At 49.1% G+C, this 21,184-nt stretch overlaps 1 long non-coding RNA gene and 1 other non-coding gene across 2 annotated transcripts in view; one reads left to right on the top strand and one right to left on the bottom strand.

Annotated features, from left to right (window-relative positions):
• LOC124515923 (uncharacterized) overlaps positions 1-21,184 on the bottom strand; it is a 73,704-nt gene that overhangs the window by 8,230 nt on the left and 44,290 nt on the right. The gene's annotated exons all lie outside the window — the stretch shown is intronic.
• Positions 7,528-7,612, top strand: TRNAR-UCG (transfer RNA arginine (anticodon UCG)). Its single transcript has one exon. It is a non-coding gene; the product is annotated as a tRNA-Arg (tRNA).

Genomic DNA, 21,184 nt, shown 5'->3' with positions numbered 1-21,184 from the left:
CCTGGAAAACTGCCGCCTCACATTTTCTCATGCCAGGCTCCTTCTGTCACCCACATCCTAGCTCGTATGCTTCTTCGTCAAGAGTCTCTCATGAGCACCAACCCGAGCAGATCTCACTTCCTGTGCCTGCCAGTTACTTTCTGCCCCACCACACTTCTGCGTTTTCTGTATAGCCCCTAGCACCGCCCGAAACATTTTATTATTTACTTGCTTATTACCGCCTGACATTAGGATGTGAGCTCCCAGAGGGCAGGACTTGGTCTGTCTTGTTCACCACTGTAACTCCAGCACCTAGAACAGTTCCTGGCACACAGCAGGCTCTCTGGACACATCTGTTGGGTGAACGAATGAATGTACAGAAGCCTTAACAGAGTATCTCTTTCCAACGTGTTTTCCAAAGTTGGAATTTGAGATTGCCTTCCAGTTTCTTGCCCTTTCAACAGTAGGAATTGGACTGCTATGCTCCAACACAATGTGAAAAGAGAAAATAAACCCTCAGGCCGGCGTCCACAATGACAGGAGAGAGCAGACAGGAAGCTCCAGGGATTGGGGTGGTGCTGAGTTTCTCCCCAGCTCTGGTGCCCTTTCACACAGAGAGGGTGCTGGTGGGTCAGGTCTACCTGGTTATAAGATGCGGGAGGCAAATCCTATAGTGAAATGATGAGAAGTTTTAGAGTCAAAAGATTTGGTTTCAAGCCTTGGGCAAGTCATTTAAATCTCTCTGAGCCTCAGTTTCCTCATCTGTAAAATGGGGATGTGAAATACCCAGGGCATAGGGTGCTTGTGAGGATCGAGGAAGTCAGCATTGTAGAAACTCTCTAAACAGTAAAAGACTATACCTTGCTGTTAAATGATTAATAATAAGACCACGTAGTTGCTGGAGGGATCCAAATCTGTGAAATTTCTCAGGCTGTGCTTCTCCACCCAGTCCTGCTCTGTGCCCTCTCTTAGCTCTACCCACTATGCCCAGCTCCCAGGCTGTGCGTGGAAGCCCCCAGCCCAGTGACAGCAGCCCTGGGGCACTGGCACTGGCCACCTTGAGCTGCCCACAGCGTCACAGCGCCATGGATGGCGCAGACAGGAGGAAGCCCAGGAGAAGACCACTGTGGGAAACCACAGAAGAGCATAGGGAAAACCGTCAATGGAACTGAACCAGGGCAAGTGGTAGAAAACTGGCTGAAATCCCTCAATTTCTGGCCAAAATTCTCTGGATAACCCAGAGTTCCCAGAGATGGGGACTTCAGAGAAGCCACGGTTCCCTCTCACCCACAGACACTGGCTTCTCGATGTCCTTACGAGGGAAGGAGGGGCTACACGCCTTCCTTTCCCCCAGGTCTCCTTCCCAACCCTACAGTAACCAGTTTCCCATTAGCCAATTTTTTTTAAATGTTTATTTTTGAGAGAGAGGGGGGGAGAGAGAGAGAGAGAGAGGCAGAGAGGGAGAGAGACACAGAATCCGAAGCAGGCTCCAGGCTCCAAGCTGTCAGCACAGAGCCTGATGTGGAGCTTGAACTTACAAACCGTGAGATCATGACCTGAGCCGAAGTCGGAAGCTTAACCGACTGAGCCACCCAGGCGCCCCTCCATTAACCAAATTTTAATGCTCTGGGAAAAGAGGCTCTTGGCCATAAGCTGCCTTCACGTTACAGATGTCACCTCCTCTGACCGAGTCACTCCTGTCTCCACTGGACACTGTCCCTACTCTTCCTTAAATGACAACCTTAATGACAAATCTGCATACAAAGAGTAACTTACCCCTTCTACCAAGAGTTCGATCCAGTCAGGTAACTGGCTACTAATCACATACAACTGAGCACACTCTTTACCCTGAATCTGGGGGAAGACAAGCACAGCAGCCAGTTCCTGCCCTTGAGCAGTATATACTCTGTTTGGGGGCACAGAATTCATCACGACCACCACGAACTGCTCTGTTCACTGTCAGAAGAGAAATACACAGGGTGGGGCATGTGGGTCACCTTCAGTAGCTGAGTTCTCTTCTGGCTCCTAAATGCTGCACTGATCAGGGCATCTGGATCATGGGCAAGTCCTTTCATTTCTGGCAACGTTATGATGCAATGGGTGCTGGTGGTCGCTTGAATATGAAAAGCTTCAGGGAGGCGTCATGCATCAAGGGGCTTAATGAATGGAAGGATTTCAATGTGTAGAAGGGGCAAGAAAGGGAGTTCCAGGTATGAAATGGATGGAAGCTGGTAGGGTTTGAGATACCTATGAACTCTCCAAGGTGAACAGTCCAGAAGCTACAAGTCTCCCCCTGCCACCCCTCGGCTCTGGGTTGATGGTGCCAGTTTGGGAGATACAAGCCGATAAATGATCATGAAAGTGGGAGCGTGCCAGGGAGAGGACAAGGGAATTCACATGTTGAGATGGCTGGCTTTCAAGGGACGTAGAGAGAAAGATGCTGGGTGGGAGGGACCATGGAGCCTTATTCAGCCTAATCCACTCACCGGGCTTGTGCCCAGGACCACCCATTCATTGCCCTCTGTGGGTGGAGACAGACCTGCCTTATCTTCTCCCTCTCCTTCTGTCTTCCCACTCTCCCTGAGTTCTGGATCAGGGTGGGGAGGAACAGCAGGACTCCGTTATTCAAGGTAAATCTTGGCAGACAGGTCTGGGACCTGCTTGTAGGACCACCCCCACTCTCTGGAGCAGGCACTGAACATGGAGTCCACTAGCTGGACATGGGTGTGAAGGGCCCCGTGGTCTCTAGTTTGGGGTTGGGAAAGAGCTGGCTGTGGAGCGTCCCACAGAAGAGAGAACAGCCTCCCCCCAGCTCTGCCCAGGTTCGTTCACCCCTTCACACTGGACTTCCCTGCCCATTCACCCCTCTGAGCTCCTATGCAGACAAGCTTCATCTTGACACATTCTCACTGCCTTTTCAGTGTCTGGTTCCAAACTCACCTTCTCCATGAAGACCTGACTCTGTTCGTCAATATCAATCTTTTCCACCCCGTGCTCCCGAAGTGCACTGTTCTCATAGCACTCTCCTGGGACTAAAATTACCCATCTGCCTCTTCCGCTGGACCACAAAATCCCTCAGATTGGGGTCTGCACCAAGGGTCACAGATGGGTGATGCGCGTGGGGCCGGGCAGGTCACACAAATGGGGGAACTCCTCGTGTGAAACTCCTCCTGGATGGGAGTTGTGCTGGCGGTGACCGCACAACTGGGGAGTCTCAGGATCTGTGCTGAACCAGAGGGGCTGACCTTACCTCAGGGAGGCAGCTGTCCTCGTGGAAAACACCACCACGTTGAAATGTAGGCCGAGACAGCCAGAGCTTCAGATTTTGGGGGAGAAGCCTGGTATCAGCGTTCTCACGTGACATCACCCCATCTTTACGCGTCAGCAGCACGTTCAAATTTAAGACACCGCGTTGCGAGCCAGATCAAATGCATCTGCAGGCCAGGCTGCCTCAAGTGCCACCAGTTTGTAGCCTCTAGATTGATTTCTGCATCGCCAGTGCCTGGCACATCGCAGATACTCAGCGAATGCTTGTTGAAAAGCAAATGAACAAATGAACGAATGGAGAGAAAAAAGAAGGAGCAGCTGGGCAGGAGAGGGAAAACAGGATGGATGCCCAAACGCCAAGGTGCCAAGTGGTGGGTCGGGCAGCTCTCGGTGACCCCACTGCCAAGCTGTCAGTGTGAACATCATGGTGGTCCCGCCTGCTGGCTGACTGGGGGACGAAACACTGGGGGCCTGTGAACTCCGAGTCGGCCACCAGCTTCTCCGAAAGCGCTGCGCTGAAAAGCCCTCGCTGCAGCCAAAACAGAGACGCTGAAAACACGCTGATGTGCATACTCTCACGTGAACGAGACGTGCGAAAGCGAAGGCTCAGCGTGCCACGGGTACTACGTTCCCCACGAGGCCCACCTTCTGTTGCATGTTACAGACATTTTGAGGGAGGAAAGAAGGTTTTGCAACTTGGGGGTGCAGGGGAGAAAGAAAGGAGTCATCCGGCCAGAATTCTCTGTTTCTAGACAGAAACTACCTCTCGGCTGCCTAGTCCACAGCTCCAAAGCTTCGGGGAGGGCACGAGCAAGCTGGCGTGGACCCTCAGCCTCCAGGAACACTAGGAAGGAGGGAGTGGTGTGCAAGCGGCCCGCGTGGAATGCCTGGGGTTGCAAAAGAAAAGTTATTTCAGGTTCAACTGAGTTATAATTTATTTTTTCTAACTGATCATTACTGCTGCCGGCTCTATAAATAACCACCTAGGGAGTCTGCTTTTCTGCTCCCAAATCCTCAAAAAGCACTGCCAGGTTCTCTGTGGTTTCTGGCCTGCCAAGCACACAGCACATTTCTTTTCTGCGCAGCCCTTCAGGGAATCCTTCTGCAGTGCATGCCAAGGAGTCTGCTGAGCTCTGCCTTCCCAGTCCAATTCCTCTCCCTGAGACAGGCCACCCAGCCCTCCTCCCCCATTCCACAACAGGCCTCACTCCCGGGACGCGGGAGGTTCCCAGGCCAAGGTCCCGGCTTCTCTCTGTTTACTCTGCTTCAACCCGACTGCAACCCTCGATGCTCCGAAGACATGAGTTATCTGTAGTACAGAAATCTAGCTACAGCATCGCTCGAGCTCAAGCCAGGAAAGGAAAGGCGAGTTAGCCTGAGAGTATCACCAGCAAAACGTCAAGAGTCAATACCGCCCCAGGAAGGATGGCTGTGGTCTATATGAAATCCATTTAAATCACTTAAAGAAGAATTGTTCGAGCATGATTCAGTTTAACCAAGTACAGAAAAGGAAAAGCACATTCTTGATGGTATTCTGAAGGATATGTGTGCTTACGTGCTTTCTAAGCACATGGAGTTTTCTCTCTAAACAGAGGACCTCGAGAGGGGCTGATGTTCAGAAAGACACCCCACACGCCAGGAGCTGGGTCTTTCATGCTCATTGTTCTGTCTCGTCTTCACACCATGATGGCATGGGAAGCCCATTTTGTAGACGAGGGGTCCAAGAAAAGGGACTTGCGCAAAGTCACGCAGAAAAGACAGAGGCAAGAAGAGTGGGATTTAAGCCCAAGCTCACCAGACTCCAGAGCCCACGTTCTTCTACTGCTATGCCCAACGCCTCTCTAGCTAGAAGACCGAATTTAAAGCTGTGTTTATTTTTCTAGTTTTCAGATTACTTTTGCCGCTCAGAAAGCCAGGACCAGGGTGTCTGGGCAGCTCAGTCACTTAAGCATCTGACTCTTGATTTTGGCTCAGGTCATGATCTCATGTTTTGTGAGTTCAAGCCCTGCATTGGGGCTGCTTGGGATTCTCTCTCTCCATCTTTCTCTGCCCCTCCCTCACTCATTCTCTCTCAAAATAGAAAATAAAAAACAAACAAACAAACAAACAAACAAGCCAACAAATGCTTAAAAAAAGAAAAAGAAAGCAAAGACAAGTTGGATATTTAACCACAGGTCATTAACAGCCATATTTGAACTCTTCAGAAATTAACCTCTCTAACTAGTTAACTGTGAAATCTGAAGTGCTCTCTCACCATCTATTAGGAAAATTACCATAAGGGCTATGGTCATTTACATTGCTTTAATGGTCTAAAAATAAAAGTTTGTGTATATTTGGATAGTTTTAAAAACAATAATTATTAATATTATTACCAATTACCAATATTACCAAATTTTCACATTATTCAACCCTCCAAGGCAGGTTGGATATGCTTTGATAGCATTCTGTGCTCCGTAAAGAGCATTTATAACACCACATTGGAATGGCCTGTTTCCTCATATGATTCTCCTTCTAGGCCAGTGATGCCCAAAGTTTTTTGGCAATGTGCCCTAGCAGTAAACATGTAAGTATACCTGAATATGGGCCTATTTATTTATTATATTCATACTCTGTCATTCATAAAAATAGAAAGAAAGGATGATATATGCATGTGTGCCTGTCTACCTATGTATCCACCTGTCTATCCCATGTTCTTCCTTCCCCACAGTGGATCGTCTCATCTTCCACGGCCTCCAACATGCATATCTCACTTTGGAGATCACTGCTTTAGGTGATGTGCTCACCATCCTTCATCGATTCATTTCCCCCCATCTCCAGTAGCGCTTACTGTGTGCTGGGGACTGTGTTAGGTATTGGGGACACCAGGGTGAACAAGAGGACAAGGAACACGGTTTCCACGGAGCTTACGATCCAGTGGGTGAAACGATGCCAGATAACGTCAGATAGTAATAAGTGCCACAAAGAAAATAAAACAAGGTGATGTGATGGGAGTGATGAAGAATGACTGTGGAGGTGAGAGGATCCTAGCCACACCAGACTGGGAGCTCAGTGAAGGCCTCTATGAGCTGCATGATAAGGACACCACCATGCAAAGATCTAATGGGAGAGGGGGTGTTCTGGGCAGACAGAACGTCAAGTGCAAAGGTCCTGAGGCAGGAAAGAAGGCTTATGTGGCTGGACTGTAATAACTGGGTGATTCTGAGGATTAAAGCCACATGCTTCCCAGGGTCACAAAAGGAGTCATGTAAAGGACTGAAAGAGTGTATATGGGACATCAACATCAGTTGGAAGGACGTCCAGCACACAGTTGGCATCAATAAATGGCAGCCCTTGATGTCTGTTAACTTGTTTCTCACTGCTCCTCCCCATGGCACAGAAGTTCTGTACCAGCTAGAGAGGCGCCTGGGTGGCTCAACTGGTTAAACATCCGACTCTTGATTTCAGCTCAGGTCATGATCTCACCATTTGTGAGTTCAAGACCTGTGTTGGGCTTGCTTGGGATTTTCTCTCTCTCTCTCTCTCTCTCTCTCTCTCTCTCTGCCCTTCCCCTACTCTCTCTCTGTCTCTCAAAAAATAAACTTAAAAACATTTTTTTTTTCAAAAGGAAGTTCTATACCAGCGAGGTCTGGCCAATTTTTGACCCTACTAATCTTGAACAGCTGTCACCATGCCTGGCTTATTGGAAGAACTCAATGAAAATTTGGTAAATGGGTGAGTTTTAAAATGGGTAAAGGCTACAGAAAATGAGAGTTGGGCTAAATATAAAAAATAGATTTTGTAAGCAAATTTTTTCCAATTATAATAAATGCCAAGTATATTAAAGAAGTCTTTGATATTTGAAACAGAAATGGGATAGTGTTCTACATTCCCATTAGCACATATTTTCTACTTCCCATGTCTGTTAGGAGAGGGAGTGGAGCATATGGGTTAAGAACGTGTGGGTTCTAGAGAGGTCGACCGCCCGTGCATCCTGCCTCTACTCTTAGCCATCTAGATCATCTTGCTGAAGTAAACTGCCTTCTTGATGGCTCAGTTATTTTATCTGTAAAGTTTCCAAAATAACAGGTCTACTTCGTAGTAATATTGTGAGCGTTGAGTTCATTAATATAAAATGTCTAAAAAGCGCTTAGGATGTGGCACTACTGACCTAGCCAAGCCCCCACCAGAGACGTGGCTACCTCTTACCTTGCATCAGAAGCATCACCACTAGGAATATCCTTACAGCTTAACCCCTGCCACACAAACAGGGTTCTTTCCTTAAAAGAAAGCACTAGATAGGGCGCCTGGGTGGCTCAGTCGGTTGAGCGTCCGACTTCGGCTCAGGTCGTGATCTCACGGTTTGTGGGTTCGAGCCCCACGTCGGGCTCTGGGCTGTCGGTTCGGAGCCTGGAGCCTGCTTTGGATTCTGTGTCTCCCTCTCTCTCTCCACCGCTCCCCTGCCCACGCTCTGTCTCTCTCTGTCTCTCAAAAAATGAATAAACGTTAAAAAAATAATTAAAAAAAAGAAAGAAAGAAAGCACTAGAAAGGCATTGCCAAGCCAAAGAATATACGAATTTTAAGGCTTTCAACACACAGCAAGAAATGGTCCAGCTCCTCAAATCTTCATCTACACTGAGTACTAACCTTCGAGAAAATCTTCACCGATCTGTTAGGAGAAAGAACACCTCATTGCTTTAATTTGCCTTTCTTTAATTACCAGGGACATTGAACAGTTTTTCATTTGTATTGCTTCTCTTGTGAACCGCCTGTTCATGTTTAAAAAAGAAAGTCCGTTTTAGTAATTAGATGCAGGAAGAAAAGACAGCTTGACATGAAACCCCCCACCAGTGGGAAGGGTCAACAGGGCTGGATGGTCGCGCATCAAGGTATGTCTTTACCTTGCGGAAAGCTGAACTATGTCAGCTCCGAGGTTCTCTGCCACCCTGGGATTATTTAACTCGGGTCCAGACCAGCAGGGAAGCAGGAAGCAAATCTGATAGAAAACAAACTCTGCAAATTGACGGCTGGATCCTGGGAACCCGCCAATATCAGTGGCCTCCATGTTTTCCAAAGATGTACCTGAGCTCTAAATATCCTTCGTGAACCTCTGCGTAAGGACGCCCGAATTATTTCAGAAGGAAAAGTCAAACTGGCAAGGCTATGCCTCCAGTAGATAATTCTGGTAGATAATAGTAGAGAATTCCTGAAGTCTCCCCCTTGACAAGATGTGAAACCTTCGGGGCAGGGGCACAGACCAAATCCTGTTACAAACACCTTCACGCCCAAGGACCATGTAGCACAGAGGCTTCCAGGCTGTGGCCAGCGGCCCGTTTACCTCAGCCTTCCTTGCTTTGCATTCGGCTTTGGTGCAATCACTTGCCATATAACACTCTCCTTATCCCTCTCCCCCACAAGTATTTACACTGTAGTTTTCTCCTGAGCTGGTCAAAAGCCTGTGAGGACTTGGAGAATTCCACTGTGTTTGTAGGAAGCAGACACCTGGATTCAGATTTGCTGGCTGTCTGCTCTGAGAGAGCTGTTCTTGGATGAGAAGCGGGACTGAATGTATCCGAATCCTACAGCCAGAATTCCGCAGTGTTTTCAGAGGACCGTCTACATTTTCACTAAGGGGATTTTTACCCCCTAACATCTCCCCCATCTTGGCTGCCACAGCTGAAGCTTCTTGCTGGCTTTGGCCCCACCGGCATCACGGCAGTTGGAAACAGATCTCTTAAGTTACTACTCTGAGGGAGCAGTCACATGTGGGGTGAGAACCTGGCAGATTTTCCTGTGGGCACACCTTAAGCACACAAACCCGACACAGTGGAGCCAAGAGAAGAACATCCTCCAGGAGGGAGGTGGAATCAGACTGAGGCAAAGCCAGGACGAGGTTCTTGGCAACACGAGTGAAACTCCAAACTACGAGGGAAGGGGCCTTATTGCCAGCCCCTTAGCACACCCCTCAGATGGGGAGTGGGGGCGGGGAGAACTACATGCTGTGCGGAGCTCTGCACACAACCCTCAGTCACAGGCTGATTGGCCAATGACCCCGAACAAAAGTCTGCCTCCACCCTTGGTCGGGGGATCGCGGTATAGCCGAGGATGCAAAGTCACTCTGTAGTTTGCTTCAACAGTAGACCTCAATCCCTCCAAAAGAATTTGTGCTGCACTGGGCCAGGAGCTGGGGCTGATAAATGCAAAACCTCCGTGCTCTATGCGGAGGGCTCGTGATTCAACCGAGGAGATGAGATTCATAGTAGCAGCTGGCAATACAGCACATCAGGAGTCAAAGAGAGACCCCTGCAGTGGATGCCACTAGAGGCCCCAGAGGGCAGCTGGCATAGTGAGAAGGCCAGCCGACCTTTACGGGGAAATGGGGTTGTGTTCCACGCTGGAGGGCAGGGAAAGTCTGGGCAGGTGGATCGGAAGGGAGCCTGCATCTGGGGGAGAGGGGCGACGGTGACAGCAGCCTGGAGGGCAGAGCATGTGGTCTGTGCTCTTGGCCCCGGAGGGCGTTTGCGTAAGGAAGGCAGAGATGGAGAGAATGTGATAGGGGAGGAAGGAGGCCAGATTTCAGAGAGGTCTGAATCCCACACAGAGAAGTCTGGGCTTTATCCAATAAGCAGTAGGGAGCAGTTGGAGATGTGTGAACAGCAGATTAGCATAATTAAAGGAGAATCTTAAAGACTTGAGCTTTTTGTGGGGACTCCGAAGAGGCTAGGGATATAGACAAGAACATTAGAAAGCTTTCACAATGGCCCAGGCTGGCAGTGGCCGTTGCTGGACCACAGTGTCAGCCATGGGAGAGAAAAAAAAGACATCTGCAAGATACCACAAAGCAAACATGTAAGGGGCATGGAGAACGGGGTACGAGGGCTTAAGGATGAATCAGGCAATTCACAGCTGGTGGCTGTGAGGTGAAGGCAGCATCGTCAAAGGTAAAGAAACAGGTTGGAGCTAAGGTGGTAAGAAGTGACCCGTTCAGACTGCGACAGTAAGGGCGGTTTTACAAGAGCCTGAAAAGGCCAAAGGCCCAAACATCCAAAAAGCAGGCATCAACTGGAAACAGGAGGCCACGGGATGAAGCTCTGTAATTCCATTAAAGGGGATTACAAACACAGCTGAAGTTCCAGCCAGCATCATTGAAACAGCTGTCTGTCCAAACAGCCAGTTAGTATGGGTTCTGCACACCCCTCTGCCTCTTCTGCTCTTGATTTCTTCCCTACGAGTTTATCGGACCACAGGCTGATCTCAGCCATCGAGAATGGGAACGGGGACACTCAGAAACCCAGATTTCTAATCCTCTCTTCTGCTGAAGCATGGTGGGATTTAGTGATTCTCACACTTAAGCAGAGGCTCACTGCTCGGTGCATAAGTACTGAGTCATTTCTTTCCTCTTCCTCCCCTCCCTTGTCCCTTGTCCCTCCCATCAGTTGTTCCTCTTCCCCCCACTTCCTTCTCCTCCTCCTCCTCCACTCCCCAACCCCTGCCAACATCCTGGCATGCATTTTCTCCATCACCTTACTCTGCAACTCTCCACATTTCCCATTCCCTCCCAGCCTGCCTCCTACCTCTTTAGAAATGCTGGGAGTCCAGGAGGTGAACCACAGATGTACCCGGACAGAGGACCACAGATTTCAACAAAGACAGGCAGCTAGTTGTGAAAGGAATATTGAAGGCAAGTCAGGAGTCTTGAATTTTCAGAGTCAGGCAAGGGAATCAGATAGAGATCCTTAGAAACAAGGGGTCTCATGATTCCCCAGCTTTGCTGACGTAGACACAAGTGTTCTCACTCCACAGATACAGATGGCAGATAAGCAGCTCCCTTTCAGAGAGGTAACCCCAAGTGCATGCTCACAGCTGCAGCGACTCTGAATGACAGTGGGAGGGAAGGAAACAATGAGTGCAAAAAAAAAAAAAAACAAGAGGCAAATGCTTAAGGTGGAATGGACGTGAACAGTCTGAAATGCACACCTCCTCCAGTTCCTGGAAGACAAAGATGAGTCAAACAGAAGCTTAATTTCAGAGGCGCTCCTCCTCCGCTTGTCACACACATTCCCAGACACAGAATCATCCGTCCCTGTGTCACCCAGCATCTATAGCTACCAGCCACGGCCTCCTTGTAAGTGAAGCTGGAGGGGCAGATCTGCTTCAAATGGGGCCCAGGGCCCACGTGGGGATGCTTCCAGTGACCTGAGGGCAGGAGAGTGTAGGGAAGAAGCAGAGAAGCTTGGTATTATGTGGCTCTAAAGAAGGAGCCAAGGATCAGCCGATCTGCACAGCCTGGAATCTGCTATTATTTCTAGTTTCCTAGACAACCCTGTCTAAACCAGGTAGAAATCTGAACTCCATCTCAAAGAATAATATAGGCCCTGGGAATGGGACAAAAGAGGAAAGGCAAAGGGTCAATGCTGTGTGCCACTTCAGGGAATGGGGACAGCAGGGGACATGAAGGTCTTCTGAATGGAAGCTGAAATCCCATTAGGCTCTGTGCTTTCCATAATCTGGCATTTGTGGCCAAGAGAATGATTCTAATTCTGGTTCACTGGATGGGGATTTGGGTTACACAGGTGCATGAATTTGTCAAAACTCATCTGTGCATCAGACCCCGGAAATTCTGGCTCTCCCAGTTAATTGATTATGGGACCCTGGATGAGTTCTTGGACATTTTGTAGTCCAGGATGCCCCTTCTGCTACGCTGAAACTAAAATCTACAATTGTAAGAGCTGATTATGGCTGGAAATGGGCGGTACATCCAGGTTAAGAAGGGCCATGAGCGAAGCTAAGAAGAATTTCTGAATGGGATTAGCTGTCTGCAGAAAAATCCCCTCCCCCCACCCCCAATTATCCATCCTGGAAAAAACTTTGGAGAGGTGAAGATGCCATCCTCCACATCAAAGTGGCCAGCAACTATTCACTTGGCCGTGCTGCCTGCTCCTTCAGGTCCTCCAAGCTCTTTGGCTTGAGATCTCCCAGTGGTCTCAGGATCAGGGCATACAGCTTTCTTCCCTTCCTTCCCAACTCCCTTTGCACCTATGGCACCCTGGTCAGGTAGCAGAGGCAGGGCTCTTGGTGGGGGGGCAAATGGTTCACGTGGAGGGTGTGCCATGTACAGAGAGAGCTGGATGGCTGCAAAGACCCAGAGGCTATAAGAGCCAGACAGTCGTCACCCCCAGCCCACTTCTTATGGATAAGAGAATGAAGATCCAGAAAAGCGGTAGAACTTCTCACAGTTTCTGAAGCCCCCCAAAAACCAGAACAGCGAAGTGGCCCCTGGCTGTCTTCAGGCTGGTCCTCTCACACTGAAGCATGCCTGCTTGTTCCACAAATAGGTCTCTGATGGGTGACTCTTGGACAGAAGCACCGGATCTACCATAAAGAGGCGCTGAAGCGTATCTGGCAAACGGTCTGGCTCACCTACTTCTCTTCTCAGAGGGGCTCTGAGACATGGGGAGGACCGTTGGAGATACAGAATGGAGCAATCGTGACTGCCAGGATGGAAAGGAATTCACGGAAGACGTCTGGATGGCGGTTACCCAGTGACACAGCTGAGTGGCAGCTGCCCCATGGAAAAACTTGGGATAAGAAAGACTATCAAAGGAGCATCAGATCCAGATTGCAAATTGCTTTAGCAGCTAAAACAGGCATAAAGATCGAGTGAGTCACTCTAATCCAAGGGGTTTATGCTTCAGCACTGGCTGCCTCTGACTCTCACCCTTGACCCAGCCTATTCATCAGTATTTTGATAAGCAGATTCCCTTCACGGAGCTACTTAATCTGGGTTCCCAGAGAAGTCTTGCAGAGATTAATGAGAGCACCGTGGCTCCTGCCAGCTTCTGAGGCCGGGGCAGTTCAATAGCAAAAGGGAAGGGACTTGTCGTAAGGTGCACAAACTTTCCCATCATTGGACTTGACCCCACTAGGGGTTAGCTCAGGCATCTTTTCAATTTTGCTACTTGGATCTATTTTTTTTTTAATCCACTTTCTCCTTGGAAATGTAAAGCCCTTGCTTATATCCTCCTTGATGCCAGCTTTTAGAGCCATAACAGCATCTGGAGCTAAACACAGATTAGGGGCAACGGGGTAGGAATTACAGGGACAGACAGGAGACCCGGTACCACCAAGGGGCACCACCGATGAGGTAGGCCTTTGTGCAGCCCTCCTGCTAACTGCCCTCTGCCTGTAAACCCTTAGACGGTCATGGGAGAGGAAGCAAGGTCCACTGGAACCCCAAATCCTGAGGGCTCACAGAGGCACAGCCAGGCCCCTGCCCTCAGTGGATGACCACCTCCCCGATTGCAGGGATGATCTCTAGTCTTGGCCTTGTCATTGTCTCCTCCAACTATCTTTAAAGAAGGGCACCTGGGTGGCTCAGTCAGTTAAGCATCTGACTCTTGGTTTTGGCTCAGGTCATAATCTCATGATTTCACGAGTTCGAGCCCCACGTCAGGCTGTGTGCCGGCAAGGGAGGGGCCTACTTGGGATTCTCTCTCTCTCCATCTCTCTCTGCCCCTTCCCCACTCGCTCTGTCTCTGTTCTCTCAAAATAAATAAATACACTTTTTTTTTTTTTAAGGGCTACTCTATGTGCTGTGTGCCCTGTTAGAAATGACCGGGGGAAATCGTCTGGATTATACTCTGGAGAGATGGGAATTTTTTTAATGCAAAGCAAGACATGACCAGGGAACTTCAGATTTGCATTCGGTTTGTAAATTGTTAGTTAGGAGTAAAATCAGATTTAATTAGCTTGTAGGACCTTACATTTGCTGTAAGAAAAAGTCACGAAAATTAAAATTGACGGCAATGGCAAGGAGGAGGAGAAGCGGTGGCAGCAGCTTCAGCTATGGCTAGTTTCCAGATTAACAGCATTTGCCTATTACAGGGAGGTCAGGATTTGTGGGGGGGGGGGGGGGCAGCTAAAAACAAACAAAGACACACCACAGAGCTCTGAGTTCACAAACGGGCCCGAAGCACTTAACAGGTCAGCTTCTAAGGCTCTTTAAGACAGAAAAGAGCATCAAAATCTGAGCCCCTCCGTGCCTTCCCTCCCCTACTGAGACCGCAGCTGGTGTCCCAGCCCTGCTGTCCCTGAATAGACAGAGAGGTGGATAATGACCCAGCCAAGCTGAAGTTCACCCCTGGAGGCAGATCCAGGCTGACATTCCAGGACTCTTGAGTCCCCCTGACACGGGCACTTCTCAAAGGATGGGGTGCGGATGCCTTCAGTCTGTGGGCTGAGAAGGTGGAGGATGGACAGGTCCACAGGGCGGGGGCCAGGCTCCAGCCTCTCTGCCCAGGCCACTGCTCACAGAGGCTGGGTCTTCACTTAGCCCCAGGGACAGGGACACAGTGGAAACCACGGGTGCCACCACATCAGCAGAAGGAGACAGTAGGCCCTCCCTTCTTCAGCCAGAGCTGGAAGCCAAAGAGGTCAGGCTGACCTGCAGCTCCGGGTCAACCTCGGGCTGGCCACTGCCTGGCCTGCCTCCTGACCTCTGGATGTAGTGCGGCCTGTTCTCCACGGCAGGCCACTTGCCAAGGTCTCACAGTGAACTTGGCTGCTCCCTGTGGGATTTGCTGGGTCTGGACCCACAACCAGGCTGGAGCAGAAGGTCAAGTATATTTGACAAGGTGACCCCTACCCCCTACCTCTTCTTTTCTTCTCTCCTTGCTGGCTATCTTCCCTTCTCCAAATCAGCCTTTTCTTGGATCAGTTTCTCCCTGACCTTGGCTGATCTCTGGCATGCTGGGTGTTTTTCCAAGGAGCACAGCTGGCCCATTAGGCATTCAGAGGACATGAGGCTGGTCTGTTCCCCCAACAAACCGCCCTATACAGTCGGCAGTGTCAGAGCACAGGTCACCCAAAGAGCTGGACAAGACTCTAAATGTCCCAACTCACCACACACGTCCTGCCTTACACCCAGACTCTGTCCCAAGGGAACCCGTAACAGAAACCTCTGAGTATTTCAGACCCAACAGGCAAAACCATCACCTTCAAAGTTTATAAAATCTATTACTCTGTCGTCCCCCCAGGATCCTCACAGCCACCACGATGGGGAGCCAGATCAGGCCTTTCTGATCGTTCAGTCTTTAAGTGGCTATGGAGGGCTTTCCCTCGTAGAGGAGGGTGCTCAGCAGGGACTCCAGGGAGTGTGCTGGTCTGCACCGGCATTCCCGGACCAGGAATCCACCCAAGCACCATCTTCCAGAGACTGGCATGAACTGGGGCGGATGGGCATCCCCGTCTTGGTCCCAGTTTCCCCGGCCATTATCTGCGTGCAGCAAGCTTTCTCTGTAAAGGGCCAGACGGGAAATATTTTAGGCTTTCCAGGCTCACACACTGTCTCTGTTGTATATTCGATTTTTCTTTGACTTTTTTTAATGAACATATTTGGAAATGTAATAACCACTCTTAAGTTGAGGGGCTGGACCCAAACAGGCAGCAGGCGGATTTGGCTCACAGGCAGGCTGCAGTTTGCAGACCCTTGGCACCCAGAAAGAAGCTGCAACATTTTTGATTGGTCCCCACCAAGCAGTCCCTTGCCATCTTCCCTCCCCCGGCTGACACCTTCAGACCCTCCCACATACCCAAGGACTGCCCTTGACATTCTCCAGCTGCACTTGGCCCCAGGGCAGGTCCCTGCTCAGGCCCCAGGAGGGCCTGCCCACAGCGTGCATTTCATTTCACTCAGCATGTTGTGCACATCATGAGCCATTCTGTCTTGCCTGTGTTCAAGCCGAGATGTACAAGGTCCAGATGGCCGCGCCCTGCACCGTGAGGTCTCATCTGATCATACTCGTGTGGTTGTACCCACTCGACTCCCCGCCATGGGGGTGCCAACTGGTCAATGGCCTAACTTGGGTTCTTCCTCGTCTGTCACCTGTGCAGTACAGGGCGGACAGACCAGGGGGGCGTGGCAAATCCCATCAGTTCCATCTCAAAGCACAGCCAGAACCCAGTCACTTCCCACCCCTGCACTGCTGTCACCCAGGCCACACCACTCCTCTGGGGACCACTGTCACAGCATCTCATCAAGACTCCCTGCCTCCATCTCTGCCCTTCTCTGTCTCCTTCCCAAAGGCCCCAGAGGCTTCCCAGCCCATGCAAAATAAAGGCCAATGTCTCTAAACAGTAAAAATAAACCCAGCATGGTAGATCCTTCCACCGGCCTACTAAACACCTCCCGGGCCTGCACCGGCCACCTGCCAGGCCTCACCTCCCACGCCCCTGCCCTGGCTGATGCGAACTCTAGCCACACTGGCCTCCAGCTTCCTTGTCTTTCACCCAGCTTCTTTGTCTCCTTAGCCCTGATCGTCAATAGTTTATGTAATTTTTCATGAGTTTTTTTTATTTTTTTTGGTCTTGTTTTTTTGTTTTTCTCACTGGAATATTAAGTTCCGTCAGATAGAGGTTTGACTTCTTCAGTAGTAAGCACAGAGTAACTGCCCTGCAAATGCACAAATATCTAGAATGCACAGGGATAGGGTCCCCTGCTGGTGGGTGACAGATGGCAGCATTGCTGTGACAAGGTCCCCATTTGCACTGGGATACCTTTATGCAAATAAACATCTTGCTGTTAAGGCCCCTGGGGGGAGGGGTGCAGATGAACTAACAAACAATGAAAACAGATATACCCCTGGAGCCAACAGTCTCAAATTGTTTATATTCAATCCTAAAGGAGCGTCAGATTTCAGCCAAACTAACCAATTATCCGTGGGGAAAAACAAGCGACTGCTTTCAGGTTTAGAACATACCTGCTCATGGCTCCTCAGTGCTCACCACAACCACCCTGCAGGAACGGAGGGAGGAAAGGGAAATCACGGGCTTTGGTGGAGGGTCTAGGCTTTAAATCCTAGCGCTGCCTTCACAAGTACACTGATTCTGGGCGTGGGACCAAACGCTCTAGGCCTCAACTTCCTCATCTGTTAAATGAGGATACTAATACTTATTCTATAAGATTGATGAAAGGCTTATGTGAATAATTTTTTAAAAAAACACAGACAGCTCTTGGCACAATGACTCAATAAACACCAATTTCTCCCCTTCTGCCAGGAAACTAAAATTCAGAATGTCAAATGACTTGCCTGAGGTCAGAGGGCTTGCCCCACAGCAAAGCTGGGGCTCCAACCAATGGTGTACGTTTTTCCCCCCCCGGACTGCAGCCTCCTGTCTATTCATGTCCCCCACATTACACACTGCCTGGGTCAGGAGCATACAAGCAAGTGTTGGCTCTCCATCAACCTGCTTGGTGAACTTTGGAACAGGGCCTTCTGGCTTCACTACATGACACTACATGGGGTCGGGGGTGGGAGGGGTCACATCTCAACACTGAGAAATCTGATTGTCCAAAGCAAGGGATCAAAAAGCTAAAAGAATTCAGCTGCCCTGTTTGCTAATTGCCCCTCATATATACAGATGGAAGGGGACTGCTTCCCTTTCGCCAACAGATGAACAGAAAGCACACTCAGTATGAGTAGGGTGCATCAGGAAATCCCAACACCAGCACCCCCCCCCTCCAAGGGACACAGCAGAACCCATGCAGCCACCCCTGAGATCTGATGTCAAAGCAGAAAAGCTGCACTGAACTCAAATGCTTCCATGGAGGGGATCGGTCTTTCCATACACAAGTAATTTTCTTTATGGAGCACATGTATTCAGTAATCCTACCCATAAATTTTTATACAGTGAAAGTGCTTTTTCCATTAGCTTTCATCAGGAAGTTGAAAATGTGTTCCTCCTGGAGGAAAAAAAAAAAAAAACCAGACCTCAGACATTATAAAAATGTAAATTATTAAGGAACAAACCTTTTAGGTGACACATTTAGAGGACAAACAATGAGGAGACAGCCCAAACAATGTCTAATTTGAAAAGAAACAGAACGCAATGTGTGTGGCTGAAAGAGGAAAAAGCTTCTCCCAGGATACAAGTCCTGAGTCAAGGGTCTGAGGTCACTGACGGCCCAGACTTAGTGTCCCTGCTGCTCCAAGAAGGGGGGCTGCTGCAGTCCTGATGGTCACTGGCCACCCACCGCCACCCTCACCTGCTCTCGCCTCAGACCTTAGCCAAAATGTCACTTCTCCAAAGAATGACTGGGCGGTCTTTCCTTCATTCTTTTTTTTTTTTTCAAGTTTATTTATTTTTGAGAGACACAGAGAGTGACAGAGACAGCATGAGTGGGGGAGGAGCAGAGAGACAGAGAGAATCCCAAGCAGGCTCCTCCCTGCCAGCACAGAGCCCAATGCAGGACTCGAATTCATGAAACCGTGAGATCATGATCTGAACCAAAACCAAGAGTCGGACACCTCACCAACTGAGCCACCCGGGTGCCCCCATTCCTTCATTCTTTGACTCACTCATTCACCAATGACTAGTGAGCTCCCACACTGGGTCAAATTTTCCTCATTACTCTCCACTTTCACTTTGTAACTAAATATTTACACGTACAGGACTCTGAGTTACTTTCCATCACCCTCACGAGTTCCATAAAGACAGAGATCACATCTGGTTCATCTGTCATTTTACGCCCAGCACCTGACACAGTACCTGGAGCACAGTAGGCATTCTGTCAACACCTGCTGAACGGATGTACAAGTCCATCGGCGAAAGCCTTCTAAAGCTCCGTTCATACTCTAAAATTGCAAAATGTGCCCTGCCGTCTACCTCACACAGCTACAAATGACCTCACAATCAACAGGACTTCTAAATTTAATAAAGGAGACTTATTAATTTGTTTATAAATGTATTGATAAACGTATAATCGAAAACAATAAGATGTAAAGCAAAAGGCCGAGAGTTCCTTTCCACAGGGGCAGCTCTCTGGTATAGGTCAGAGGACAGGCCCGTGGGTGTCATCCTGTGCTTGGCAGAGGTAGTAGAGAGTGCTGGTTAAGGGCAAGGTGGGTGGAGACAGACTGCCTGGGTTAGGGCCTTGACCCCTCCAGGGGTCAAGGCTAGCTGTGCAGCTCTGGGCGAGCTACTTAACCTCTCTGTCCTCCAGTTTTCAAATCTGTACCTTGGTAATAATGAGACTATTAAGTAGGGAAGTTGAGTGGGGGGTGGGGGGGGTGAGACAGGTGACGGGGATGAAGGAGTGCACTCGTCGTGATGAGCACCAGGTAATGAATGGACGTGCGGAATCACTATATTGTGCACCTGAAACTAAGAATACACCGTATGTTAACCAACTGGGATTTAAATTAAGACTTTCAAAAAAGAATACTAACTTCAGATGATCGCCTTAATAATTAAATGAGTTAGTACACATGAACTACTCAGTAGAAGGGTGCCCTGCACACACTAAGAACTCACCGAATATAGTTATTTTTATGTTCCAGAAGAATGAGAACAAAGAAAGGCCAAAACCAAGGAGTTTGACATGCTTTCACTAAGTTCCCACGCCACTCAGACCAGATCTCCGAGATTTCCTATTACTGAAACGAAATAACTCAAGGGCAGGTAGATGATTTGTCTGCTTCAACTTTCCAGTCTCGGTTGCTGGATTAGTTCGCCAGGGCTTCCACCGCGAAACACGACAGCCTGGAGAGCTTAAACAACAGGCATTTATTTGTTTTCTCACAGTTCTGGAGGCTGGCAGTCCAAAATCAAGGTGCGGGCAGGTTTGGTCTCTCCTGAGGCCTCTCTCCTCGGCTTGCAAGTGGCCACCTGGTCACTGTGTCCTCAAATGGCCTTTCTTCTGCACACACATCCCTGTTGTTGTTCCCCTTTCTTACTGAGGACACCAGCCCTCTTGGACGAGGGCTCTACCTCCTTGACCTCGTTTGACTTTGGTTACCTCTTTCAAGGCCCTATCTCTAAATCCAGCCACGTTGGAGGTTAGGATGCTAATGTATGCACTGGAGGTGGAGGCGGGACACAACTCAGTCTGTAACCGCTGCGTTACCCACGAAGCTGCTTCAGCGCTGTACCCGTGTGAAATTAAGAGCGGCAGCAAATGAGCCCTCAACGCGTCCCCAGGCCTGGAGTCTGATATTCGATTTCATACATCTCACAGCACCTAGCACGCTGAAAGCACACGTTTAGGGCTTAGAAGATGCCAGTGGGTTGCTCTGTAATAAATACCATTTAGGGCTGAGCAAACTGCACACATTCCAGAGTCTATTCATCTTACTGTCCAGTATACGTACTAAGCCCTAGGAGAACAGACTGCAGAAGTGCGGAGGAGTCGCCTGATGACCCTGAAATTAACTGTAACAATTATCTCTGAGACCTTCACGCATTAAGGGGACAATGAAAAAGTGGACGCAGACTCCTCCTGATAATGAATTGGATGATGAATATGCTTCCACAGAGGCCAGGGTCAAGCTGATCTGCTGAAATAACCAGATAGGGGGATGATTTCACTATCTCTGTAAAACACTGTTCCAGAATCTGTGCCGTATTTGACAACTAAATCAATAAAACAACAGCCTTCTCAACGATTTCACAGAAGCCTTCAGTGAGTCGACAGGAAGGACTATTGGTGACAGACAAGAGGCCTACTTCAAGAAGCCCCAAGTCCTCAATGGCTAATAAGGCAAAAACCCTGGCAAATCAGTGAGTCCGGACTGTCAGCCAGCAAATCCCTCCATACCAACTTTTTAAAATGTTTATTTATTGTGAAAGAGAGAGAGAAAGAGAGAGAGCATGAGAGGCGGAGGAGCAGAGAGAGAGAGGGAGAGAGAGAATTCCAAGCAGGCTCCATGCTGTCAGTGCAGAGCCCGATGTGGGGCTTGATGTCATGAACCATGAGATCCTGACCTGAGCCAAAATCAAGAATCAGATGCTTAACCATCTGAGCCACGCAGGCGCCCCTCCCTACTAACTTTTTCAAGAAAACTTTTATGTTCCATTTATTACATTCTTTTGTTAAAATCAACTTCACTGAGGCATAACATATATAGTAGAACTCACACATTTCAAATGAACAGTTGGATATTTTTTGACAAATATATACACCCA

The sequence above is a fragment of the Lynx rufus genome, unplaced genomic scaffold (genome assembly GCF_022079265.1).
Source record: "Lynx rufus isolate CCGP_SWC_20201006 ecotype Redwood Valley unplaced genomic scaffold, mLynRuf1.p SCAF_2, whole genome shotgun sequence".
Taxonomy (NCBI): Eukaryota; Metazoa; Chordata; class Mammalia; order Carnivora; family Felidae; genus Lynx; species Lynx rufus.
The sequence above is the reverse complement of the archived record's forward strand: the minus strand, read 5'-3'. Positions and strand labels throughout refer to the sequence as shown.